The sequence below is a fragment of the Rana temporaria genome, chromosome 1 (assembly GCF_905171775.1).
Source record: "Rana temporaria chromosome 1, aRanTem1.1, whole genome shotgun sequence".
NCBI classification, from domain to species: domain Eukaryota; kingdom Metazoa; phylum Chordata; class Amphibia; order Anura; family Ranidae; genus Rana; species Rana temporaria.
Genome location: NC_053489.1, coordinates 437,665,516 through 437,678,603, shown reverse-complemented (window position 1 = coordinate 437,678,603; position 13,088 = coordinate 437,665,516).

Sequence of the window (13,088 nt, the reverse complement as noted above, 5' to 3'; positions counted from 1 at the left end):
TTTAGACTAGCAAAATTATATATTTTTATGGATTTTCTAGGTTGTATAACCAGGCTGTGATGTGGGCTATAAAAGGCTTTTGTTCCCCTTGGTCAACAGTGCATCCAAAACCGCAGATTTTCAGGGAAGATCAGTTCAGGTGACATATGGGAAAAAACACGTTTATGTGACCCTCCCACTATCATAGAATGAATGAGAAATAATCTGCATGTTTTGGGATTTGAGATGACATGCACATAACTTACCGTATTTACCGGCGTATCAGACGACTGGGCGTATAAGACGACCCCCTTATTTTCCAGGAAAAATGTTGGTTTTGGGATATACTCGCCATATAAGACTACCCCCTTCCTACTAGTCTTTCTGGAAGCTGAGGGGTAGCCAGAACCGCTGACAGAAACAGGCTTTTTTCAAATCTCACTGTGCCATTACATTACATGCCCCCACTGTGCCATCACTTGCCCCCGCTGTGCCATCACTTGCCCCCGCTGTGTCATCACTTGCCCCCGCTGTGCCATCACTTGCCCCCGCTGTGCCATCACTTGCCCCCGCTGTGCCATCACTTGCCCCCTCTGTGCCATCACTTGCCCCCTCTGTGCCATCACTTGCCCCCGCTGTGCCATCACTTGCCCCCGCTGTGCCATCACTTGCCCCCGCTGTGCCATCACTTTCCCCCCGCTGTGCCATCACTTTCCCCCCGCTGTGCCATCACTTTCCCCCCGCTGTGCCATCACTTTCCCCCACTGTGCCAACAGTGCCATCACTCACGTTTTGCTGATTCTGACTTCCAGGCCGGTGACAGTCTCCGTCTGCTGCGAGCGTCCATGATTTGAAAGCCACGCCTTCTCCTCAGACCGTATTTTCCGGCGCATAAGACGACTTTTTTGATGCAAAAAAATGCATTCAAAGTCGGGGGTCGTCTTATACGCCGGTGACAGTCTCCGTCTGCTGCAAGCGTCCATGATTTGAAAGCCGCGCCTTCTCCTCAGACTGTCCTGTGATAGGCGGAACACAAATTTTCCCAGCAGCGCCTCTGTTCTGTGTCCCGCCTATCACGGACGTCCTCTCGTCCGAGGATGAGAAGGCATCTAGGCTGGGCTGGAAGATATATATGTAAGTGATGAGAGCTGCATTCTTGTGTGTGTATATACACACAGTATATATGTGTATATGTGTGTGTATATAATTATATATATATATATATATATATATATATATATATACATACATACATACATACATACATACATACATACATACACACACACACACACACACACACACACACACACATAGAGTATATCTGATATATATATATATATATATATATATATACAGTATATATATACACACATATATAGCAGAATGAAGATACAGTGTGTATATATATATATATAATCTAGAATGCCTCTCCCATCACTTACATGTATAAATATTTTTCTCATTTCTTTTTTTTCATTCCTTTTATTGGGATGTGGGTCTGTGATTTCTGCGCCTTCAATCTTCTAATATGTAAATCCTGCCCTGGGAAAAACTCTTCAAACAGACAGACTTCTATCATAATACAGGAAGACAGGAAGTGAGCTGGGTGGGAACATGAGAGGTGAACCTTCACCTCTCACTTCCTGTAAGGCCTAGTCTGAAAAGGAAAGCATGGCATGGTGGAGACTCTCTGTATTCTGCTGGATGGATTCTCCTGGATTAAAGGTATGTCTTCTATCAAATAATATTAGAATTGTGACAGTTTGGTGCATGAGTTAAGTTGTATTTGTCTATTTCCTGCTGAATAGTTATCATTCTGTGTGCATTCACCTCCCCAGTTACCATGCAGCATGTGAACAGTAATGTAATATTATAGAGCTCCTGTGTGACTTCCATGTTATATCCAGTGACTGTGTAGCATACTTTCAGTGCACATTGCTGCATATAATATTATATGGTTTCCACTCTATATCCACTCACCATGCAGCATAGGGGTTGATTTACTGAAGGCAAATCCATTTTGCACTACAAGTGCACTTGGAAATGCAGTCGTTGTAGATCTGAGGGGAAGATCTGAAATGAGGGGAAGCTCTGCTGATTTTATCATCCAATCATGTACAAGCAAAAATGCTTTTTTTTTTTTCATGTCCCCTTCAGATCTACAGCGACTGCACTTCCAAGTGCACTTGTAGTGCAAAGTGGATTTGCCTTTAGTAAATATACCCCATTATAATGTCAGGGCACAGTGCTACCAATGTTTCATGTCTCCCTCCCCTTTTGCATATTATCTGCCCTGCTACTAGGTGCCAACAGATATGGATTTTTCCATACAGATACCAATTATGGGCCACCTTTCAGGCCGATAACAATATGAGGTACTGATATTCTGTTTACATCCAGCTGCCCCAGAAGTAGCCTGATGTCAGTTGACACCTAGGCCTTTTTTTGTATTCTAACAGCCACTGGCCACTGTCAGAATACAGGAAAAAAGAGCAGATAGCAGGGGAATCAATAGCCAGGTTGCTATTGACTATTTTAAATTGCAGTAGCCAATAGCTAGGGGGCTATTACACCCGCCCACTGCCTGTTGTCAATCAGCAAAGGAGAGGATTTGAAGGAGAACATTCTTCTTCAGGTCTTCCTCTGCTGATTGACAGCAGGCATTGGGAAGGGGGCGCAATAGTCAGCCTAATTTTAAAATTGAAACAGCCAATGGCAGTCTGGCTATGGTTCCCCCACTACCTGCTGTTTACATTCAGCTGCCATCAAATAAATTGTGCAGAAAGAGGTTAGTGGTGTGTGTGTCTGTGGTGTGTGTGTGTGGGGGGGGGGGGTGTGGAGGTGGAAAGCTAATTTTTTTTTTTTTTTTTTGGGGGGATTCTGACAGATGGGCCGCTGTCAAAGCACCTGACCAAGACTGACAACTGGTGAATGGAAAACCGGAATAAGCACTTGGAAGAAGAAAACCGACAACTGAGACAACTTGCCTTTGGTAAGCGGACAACTTAATTACGATGGTGGGCACCTTCCGTTTTTTTTTATATCACCGCACTCAACTGGCACTGTACCTGATCATCATATCTGCATCATCCTTCATTATTCATTTGGTCATCAGTGTTTAAATTTTGTGGTGATATCATTAAGAACTTTTGAGGTTTGGTTTGCCAATTGTGTGCTGTTGGCATACAATTTTGGGATCACCGATTTGGCGTATTAACCTCTCATTGGCCCGGATTCAGTAAGATTTGCGCATAAATTACGGAGGCACAGGGCAACGATTTTGCCCTGTGCCCCCGCAAATTTGCGCCGCTGCCCTCGATTCACGAAGCAGTAGCTCCGTAAATTGCGAGGGCGCGCCGGCAAAATTGCCCGGCGTAAGCGCGCACAATTTAAATGATCCCGCAGGGGGCGGGAATCATTTAAATTAGGCGTGTTCCCGCGCCGATCGTAAAGCGCATGCGCTGTTGGGAAACTTTCCCGACGTGCATTGCGGCAAATGATGTCGCAAGGACGTCATTTGCTTCAAAGTGAACGTGAATGGCGTCCAGCACCATTCACGAATCACTTACGCAAACGACGTGAAATTCAAATTTCACGACGCGGGAACGGCGGTATACTTTAGCATTGGCTGCCCCTACTATTAGAAGGGGCAGCCTTACGCTAAAGACGCCGTACGGAAACTCCGTAACTTGCGTACGCAGGGCCCGCGCAACATTGTGAATCGGCGTAAGTATGCAATTTGCATACTATACACTGAGCACAATGGGAGCGCCCCCTAGCGGTCATCGCAAGAATGCAGCCTAAAATCTGTGTGGCATAAGAGCCTTATGCCACGCAGATTTTAGGCTGCAGTCGGCGTTACGATGTTCCTGAATCAGGAGCATTCGTAACGCCGGAGCAAGTAAGCAATTGCGCTGCGTAACTATGGTTACGCAGGCGCAATTGCTCTCTGAATCCGGGCCATTGTTTATATATATATAATTGGACATTCATATTGTGAATTTATATACAAATTTTTCTGTGCACTCTGATTTTTTGTTTTTGTTAATTATTGTGCACCGTTTTTGGCATATCAGCCCCTGGATGCCAATCTTTCAATGTGAATTGGTATTGGTAAAATTGTTTTATTTTAATTCATTTTTTATCTATTTATTGTGTGTTATTCCACCAGTACTGCTGCCTTTTGTTATTTTTATTTTTTTTTATCTTTATTTTCTGTTTGACCAATCATTTTCCCTTTCATTCTACAGTATTTTAAGGCAGAGTTAGGCAACCTTAGAGAGGTGGAAATCTACCTGAACAACATGGGAGAAGTCAAAGATCACAGGGCACAGTGTCTTCCAATGTTGCCTCCTCACACCTGACTAAAACCTATAATTGTCGTACTACCGCGCTGCAATCACTTGCCTTTCACTGCAATTACTGGTGTAAACATTTTGCCTCCTCACCACCTTGCATAATTTCTCAGAGGCGCATTGGAGCATTGCATACCGCACGTGTGAATGAGCCCTTAGTTGCATTTGGCAATAGCACTTTTAAGGCTCATTCACATGTGAATTTGGGGTGGTAAAACCCTGCCCCCAAGCCCTACCCCCTTTAGCTGCTAAGTGGGAGGGGGTCCGGGTGCCATGGGAGATGGGTGCTTGAGAGTTACTATTAGCTCTCAAGCAACCAGAAACAACAGTACCAATGGGGATCGTTGGGTAACTGGGAGTTTACTGTACTACATTCATTATAGTATCAGTGAGTGCACTGAGGTAACTACATACTATATGCACAAGTAGGATTTTTGTTTTGTGGAACATCTTTACTTTTACCTTGGGTGAAACCCTCCTGGAATATTTTTGATCTAGTGGGGGAGGGGGGGGGGGGGGTCAGCAGCAGACTGGAGGAAACCCTCTAATCATGTAAAAGTACATTTTTCCACAAGTCATCAATTTCTAACACATGAAATGAATGGCTATAGTGAGGCCATTATGTTACTTAAAAAGTTTTTATGCATTTCCATAGATTTGCCTGGCATAATGGATACTTTGAAAACCACAAGAGCGCAGCTAATAGCACTGAAGAATGATGGTGGAAGTTCATCCTGTGTGGGTGTATCGTGTGCATCACCTTCTGTCCCGTCTGAAGAGTTGAACTCATCTCCTTGTCAAGTGTCGTACTCAAGGCCTAAACAGGTAGGTTTTTCTTTTGGTACCGAAAGATTAAAACGTTGTCTTTTTTTTTAAATATCAAACATGTCCTACTCCTATTTACCTGCTCTGTGTAAAGGTTTTTGTACAGAGCAGCTCAGATCCTTCTCTTCTCAGGTCCCATGCCGGTGCTCCTGAACCAGAGCTCTGTGTGTCCAATCACACACTGAGCCTTGCCTTGGCCCCATCTCCTAATTAGCTCACTGGCTGTGATTGACAGCACCGGGAGCCAATAGCTCCCACCGCTACAGAAAGCCAATCAGCAGTGCAAGTCCCTGGAGAGACAAGGCTCTCGTGGACATCGCTGGATCGAGAGGGGACTCATGTAAGTATAGGGGGGCTGCTGCGCACAGAAGTTTTTTTTTTACCTTCATACATAGAATACATGAAGGTAAAAACCCTTGTGTCTTTACAACCACTTCACTAAAAAGTAACTTTAAGGCCGGATTCACACCTATGCGAATTGAGTGCGGCTTAAACCGCATCCAATACGCAGAACATTTCTAAATTCATTGTTTTCAATGAGGCTGGTTCACATATGTGCGATGCATTGCAGAAAAACGTGTGCGTATTTTAGGCATTGCGGTGCGGCTCAGGTGCCAATTCAGGCCCATTATCTTCTATGGGTGCGCAGCTGATTTGCAGATGTGTTAATTTCTCTTCAGGATTTGTCTCATTCAGCTCAATACACCTTCCCCTCTCCCAGGTCTCCTAATCTGCAGCTAAAACGCAATGGATCTGCTGAACAGTTCTCTTATCTCTCTGCAGAGATAAGAGAGCTGAAATTTGCACCGCACTAGTGTGAATCCGGCCTTAAGGCGGTGCCTCCAAGCGGCTGACAGATGGAGAGAAGCGGGTACAGTTAGACCCTATGAAAACATCAGCTTTGACTTGTAGACTGTAAGCCAATTTGACTGTTGTGTCAAAATGAGATATCTTGCTCAGTCTGGTAGTAGTCTGAACTAATAAGGCAAGTTGTAGGCAAGATGTTGATTTTTATACTGATTTTTGAAAAGTCTACAATATTTTGATGTTTTTATACATGCTTAATTTTGTTAGTTTTATTTACTCAGCTGCATCTGTTAAACTCCTTTCACACTGAGGCAGTTTTCAGACGTTTTAGCGCTAGAAATAGCCTCTAAAAAGCTCATGAAACTGCATCCCTTTCAGTGCAATGAGTAATTTCACACTGGGGCGATGCGCTTGCGCAACATTAGAAAAAGTACTGCAAGCAGCATCTGGGGCGGGTTGGGAGCGCTCCAAAAACGCACCTGCCTATTGAAATTAATGGGCAGTGCTTCCAAAGCACCCTAAAAGCGCATTAAAACTGGACTTTTTCCCTTTAAAAAAAAAAAAAACGCCTAAAGTGCTACAAAAACACTGCAAAACCGCCGGAGCTTTAGCATCGCTGCAGTGTGAAAAGGGTCTTATATGGCTTTTGATTCACAGGGAAAATCTAATAAGTCTAATATTTTCCATTTACTTTTTAAAGCTGCTACTTTGGCAAAGTTTCCTGGGACTTCATAAGCTGTGATCAGTGACGCTGTTACGAGAAAAATTGCTGCGTTGAAATATCACCTGAAGGGAAACATCAGGAACCTCAGCAGAATACCACAAACTTTTATGTCATTAATGCCATTTACCACTTTCTATTCCCTGTGTTGAAGTTTTTGTATATTTACATGATAATAAAGTTGTGTGTATTGTACTGTGTTATTGTTTTTTTTTTCAAATGTTTGCTAGTTTTATAGGCCTACAATATATAAAATACAATATATAAATACACAGCATTTCAAAATGTAATAGGAATGTATTTTTTTAAATTTTGCATTCAGAAGTACATTTACATTTATATTTAAAATATATTTTAAAAAAACATTCTTAATATATTTTTCCGAAATATATTGCCATATATTTGAAATGCTACAATTTTGGCCAGATTCAATATATTTCAAAAATATATTTCAATATATTTGTGCATATATTTCGGAATGCATTGTGAAATATGTTGCAAATATATTCATAAATATATGTTAAATGTACTTCTGAATGCATTTAGCAATATATTTTTGCAGCCATAAATATATTGCAAAGTGCATTTTGGAATGCATTGTGAATATATCCATAAATATATGTGAAATGTACTTCTGAATACATTTAGCAATATATTTCTGAATATATTCACAATGCATTCCAAAATGCACATTGCAATATATTTATGGTTGCATAAATATATTGCTAAATGCATTCAGAAGTACATTTAACATATATTTATGAATATATTTGCAACATATTTCACAATGCATTCCAAAATATATTCACAAATATATTGAAATATATTTTTGAAATATATTGAATCTGGCCAAAATTGTAGCATTTCAAATATATGGCAATATATTTGAGAAAAATATATTAAGAATGTTTTTTTAAAATATATTTAAAATATATTTTACTTCCACATGGGTCTGTAAAAGGAAAAACACAGAACAGAGGCGCTGCTGGGAAAATTTGTGTTCCGCCTATCACAGGACAGTCTGAGGAGAAGGAGTGGCTTTTAACCACTTGGTTACTGGCCCATAGTCAAATGACGTCCTCTTTTTAAAGATGGATATCTCGGTAACGGCAGCAGCTGCTGCCACAACCGAGGTGTCCATCTTTAGTGCCAACGGTCCTGTAAACGATAACGGCGGTCTCCGCGGCGGATTCGCCACAAGATCGCCGTTATCGGCGGCGGGAGAGGGCCCCCCCCTCCCGCCGCTCTCCCGCGCCCTCCGCCGCTTACCGGAGCCGTCGGTAGCGGCGGAGGCGATCGGGTCTGTTCGGCACCTGACTGGGGTTGCGAGTGAGGGAAAAATGTCCTTCACCCGTCCCCATAGCTCTGCTGGGCGGAAGTGACGTCAAAACGTCAGTCCCGCCCAGCGTCTTAAAGCAACATTTTTTTTTTTTGTCATTTGAAAAAATGACAGTTTCAAATTTTTTTTTTTTCTTGCATTTTAGTCTAATTATGAGATCTGAGGTCTTTTTGACCCCAGATCTCATATTTAAGAGGACCTGTCATGCTTTTTTCTATTACAAGGGATGTTTACATTCCTTATAATAGGAATACAAGTGATAATTTTTTTTTTTTATTTCAGTGTAAAAAAATTATAAACTAAATAAAAATAAATAAGAAAACAAAAAAAACTATTTTTTAAAACGCCCCGTCCCGACGAGCTCGCGCACAGAAGCGAACGCATACGCGAGTAGCGCCCGCATATGAAAACAGTGTTCAAACCACACAAGTGAGGTATCGCCACGATCGTTAGAGTGAGAGCAATAATTCTAGCCCTAGACCTACTCTGTCACTCAAAAAATGCAACCTGTAGAATTTTTTAAACGTCGCCTATCGAGATTTTTAAGGGTAAAAGTTTGACGCCATGCCACGAGCGGGCGCAATTTTTAAGCGTGACATGTTGGGTATCATTTTACTCGGTGTAACATTATCTTTCACAATATATAAAAAATTTGGGCAAAATTTATTGTTGTCTTATTTTTTCATTCAAAAAAGTGTTTTTTTTTCCAAAAAAGTGCGCTTGTAAGACCGTTGCGCAAATACGGTGTGACAAAAAGTATTGCAATGACTGCCATTTTATTCTCTAGGATGTTAGAAAAAAATATATATAATGTTTGGGGGTTTTAAGTAATTTTCTAGCAAAAAAAACAGTTTTAGTCCCGTAAACACCGAATCTGAAAAACAGGCTCGGTAATCAAGTGGTTAAATCATGGACGCTCGCAGCAGACGGAGACTGTCACCGGCGTAAGACGACCCCCGACTTTGGATGCATTTTTTTGCATCCAAAAAGTCGTCTTATACGCCGGAAAATACGGTATGTTTAAGTAGGTTCTTATATGCTTCATAGTGGTTCAATCAATGGCTTTTTGGCTCATTTTGAGCCACTTCCCCATTACCTGTCTCGTCATAGCTGCTTGCTAGTCCCCAAACCCACCCCTATAGAAGCAATGATTTATAGGAACTGAAGTAGCTGTATCCTGTTTGTATTACCGTATTTATCGCGGTATAACGCGCTCTGGCGTATACCGCGCACCCCCAAAGTGGCCCCCAATCCTGTGGGAAAAAAAGATTTTTTGTTGTTTTGTACTTACAGTTTTGATGTCTTGCGCGGCGTCCATCTGCGGCCTCGTCGGGTCCGGCGTCCTTCTGCGGCCTCGTCGGGTGTCCTCTTCGGCGGGTCCGGCTTCCGTCTTCGGCGGGTCGGGCGTCCATCTTCGGCGGGTCGGGCGTCCATGTTCGGCGGGTCCGGTGTCCATCTTCGGCGGGTCCGGTGTCCATCTTCGGCGGGTCCGGCGTCCTTCGGCGGCGTCCTCCCGCTCGTTTCCCGCCACGACTTTGAATACTGCGCCCGCATATAGCGAGCGCAGTACACTCGTGAATCTTCGGGCAGGCTCGGGCGCCTCTCGCACTGACGTCCTGTACGCTCAGGACGTCAGGACGTCAGTACGAGAGGCGCCGAGACTGGCCGAAGATTCACGAGTGTACTGCGCTCGCTATATGCGGGCGCAGTATTCAAACTCATGGCGGGAAAGCGGGTATCGGCGTATATCGCGCACCCACGATTTTGCCCTGATTTTCAGGGCAAAATAGTGCGCGGTATACGCCGATAAATACGGTAAATTGCTTTAAAATTTCTAGGGTGTATCTATCTAAAAACCTGCTGTTCTTGTGCAGGTGACCCAAGAGCATAAATCGATGAGTTCCCTCTCTAACTAATATGAGGAATTAAGCCCTTGATAGATGCAGATGCTTTCTGCTTTAGGAATGCTTTACTGTACATTTGCAAGTCCTGATAACTTAGTGGTAAAAAATACATGGCCCGGATTCCGGATGCCGGCGTAGCGTATCTAATATATGCTACGCCGACGTAGCGCAAAGAGGCAAGCACCGAATTCACAAAGCACTTGCCTCCCAAACTGCGCTGGGTTCCCTCGGCGGAAGCCGTCATAGGTGGAAGTGGGCGTGAGCCATGCTAATGAGGCATGACCCCATGCAAATGATGGCTGAGTGCCATACAAGTACTTAAAACGAACAGCGCATGCGCCGTCCCGTGGACGTATCCCAGTGCGCATGCTCAGAATCAAGTCGGAACAACTCCCTAAGATACAATGGATCACTGCCTACGACATGAACGTAACCTACGCCCAGCCCTATTCACGTACTACGTAAACGACGTAAAATACGACGGATGTGTTCCCTGTTTCATACCTTAGCATGGGTTGCGCCTCATATATGGGGAATAACTTTACACCGGACGTACAACTTGCGCAAACCGCGTATATTATGCGCCAGGCAAGTGCGTTCGTGAATCAGCGTATCTCCCTCATTTGCATATGTGCATAGAAAATCAATGGGAGCGGCAAATGCGCCCATGATACGACGGCGTAGGCAAGTTACGTCGGTCGCAGGAAGCCTATTTTTAGGCGTATCTCAGATTGTGGGCACGGCGCATAGATATGACGGCGCATAGTTACACTTACGCGGCGTATCTCGAGATACATCGGCGTAAGTGCTTTGTTAATCCGGGCCTATGTGTTTTTTGACCTGACAAAGCTGCATTGAAATGTTCTTGAGTGCCAAAAGTTAGTGTCATAGGGTGCTTGCTTTTTTTCTAACTTGAGCTACAAAAAATGACGTGCAAAAAAAATTCTTTTGAGAGTACTACTGAATTAACGGATAAGTTCTCCCTTTGTAACATGTTACACCCTGGGGGCCAGATTCACAAAGAGATACGACGGTGTATCTACAGATACACCATCGTATCTCTGACTTACACTGGTCCTATCTATGCGTCTGATTCATAGAATCAGATACGCATTGATAGGGCTAAGATCTGACAGGTGTAACTGTGTTACACTGTCGGATCTTTTTTTCAATTTAAAAATGGCGCCGGGGCGTTCCCGCTGATTTACCTTGAATAATATGTAAATCAGCGAGATACGCAAATTCACGAACGTACGCAGACCCGACGCAGTCTTCTTACGACGTTTCCGTAGCGGCGTACCCGTCGTATACTTACCCCTGCTTTTATCAGGCGCAGCCAATGTTAAGTATAGCCAGCGTTCCCGCGTCGAATTTGAATTTTTTAACGTCGTTTGCGTAAGTCGTTCTAGAATACGGATGGACGTCGTTTACGTAAGCGTCGAAACCACTGACGTCCTAGCGACGTCAGTGGGAGCAATGCACGCCGGGAAATTCCCCGGACGGCGCATGCGCTTTTAAATCGGCGCGGGAACGCGCCTGGTTTAAATAGTACACTCCCCCTAGCCGCGGAATTTGAATTCCGCCGGGGGATTTAGGATCCGCCGCCGCAAGTTTGGAGGTAAGTGGTTTGTGAATTACCCACTTGCCTCTCAAACTTGCGGCAGTGTATCTTAAATCAGATAGATCACGCGGATCTAAAGATCCACTGATCTACCTGAATCTAGCCCTCTCTGTTTTATGCTGCACTGAGGTGGCACTTCTCTTTTTTTTTCTATACCTCTGCAGAGTCGGGTCATTTCTGAGGATAGCAGCCTCCAGTGTCCCAGCCTTACAGCACTTATATAATTTTCCTTTTTAGGAACTATTTTATAAACGATTTCATGGACTTTATTGCATGTATGGATGGACTGTTACAGCTCCCCTCAATATATTCCACAGATCTGGTTCCTCTAAACTTGCCGGTCCTACTGCTACCCCTGTTTTTATCTGGAACTTAACAAGTCCATCACATTTTCCCTGGGTGTAGTGCATAGATAAAGATCTTATAAGTGTTTTTTACTATATTGTTCTCTCAGTATTTGTGTTTATCCCTTTGTGACATGCGCCAGATTGTTTACCTGTCATATGCATATACCATACCTGTGGGATTCCTCGAGAAGCTGAAAATGACTTAAGCAGACACTGCTGCTCCAGCGATCTCCACTATTCTGGGTCCTGTGCTGAACATCTGCCCTACTGCATTGTGAGCACAAGTGGTCGGCTATTTAACCACTTCCCGGCGGCCGTACGACTATATACGGCCGCAGGGTGGTTCTACTTTTCTGGGGCGCCGTGTTTTTACGGCCGCCCCCTTTCCGCATTCCCCGCGCGCGCTCCCGAGCGCGCAGCGGGGAACTTCTGTGCTGGCAGTGTCCCTTGGACACAGCCAATCACAGATCGCCATGAACGGCCAATCGGAGTGGCCAATGAGAGATGATCTCATATGTTTACATATGAGATCATTTCTCATTGCCGGTTCTCACAGACAGCGGTGCTGTCAGAGAGAGAGGAGACCGATCTGTGTCTTTTGTACATAGAGACACAGATCGGTCACCTCCCCCAGTCACCCCCTTCCCCCACAGTTAGAACACTACAGTATATAGGGAATACATTTAACCCCTTCCTCACCCCCTAGTGTTAACCCCTTCCCTGCCAGTCACATTTATACAGTAATTAGTGCATATTTATAGCACTGATTGCAGTATAAATGTGAATGGTGCCAAAAATGTGTCAAAAGTGTCCGATGTGTCCGCCATAATGTCGCAGTCGCAATAAAAATCGCAGATCGCCGCCATTACTAGTAAAAAAAAAATAATAAAAAAAAATAATTCTGTCCCTTATTTTGTAGGCGCTATAACTTTTGCGCAAACCAGTCGCTTATTGCTATTATTTTTTTTATTTTTTTTTACTAAAAATATGTAGAATACGTATCGGCCTAGACTGAGGATGAAAAAAAAAAAAAAAAAAAATTGAGCTATTTATTATAGCAACAAGTAAAAAATGTATATTTTTTTTCAAAATTGTCGCTCTATTTTTGTTTATAGCGCAAAAAATAAAAACCGCAGAGGTGATCAAATACCACCAAAAGAAAGCTCTATTTGTGGGAAAAAAAGGAC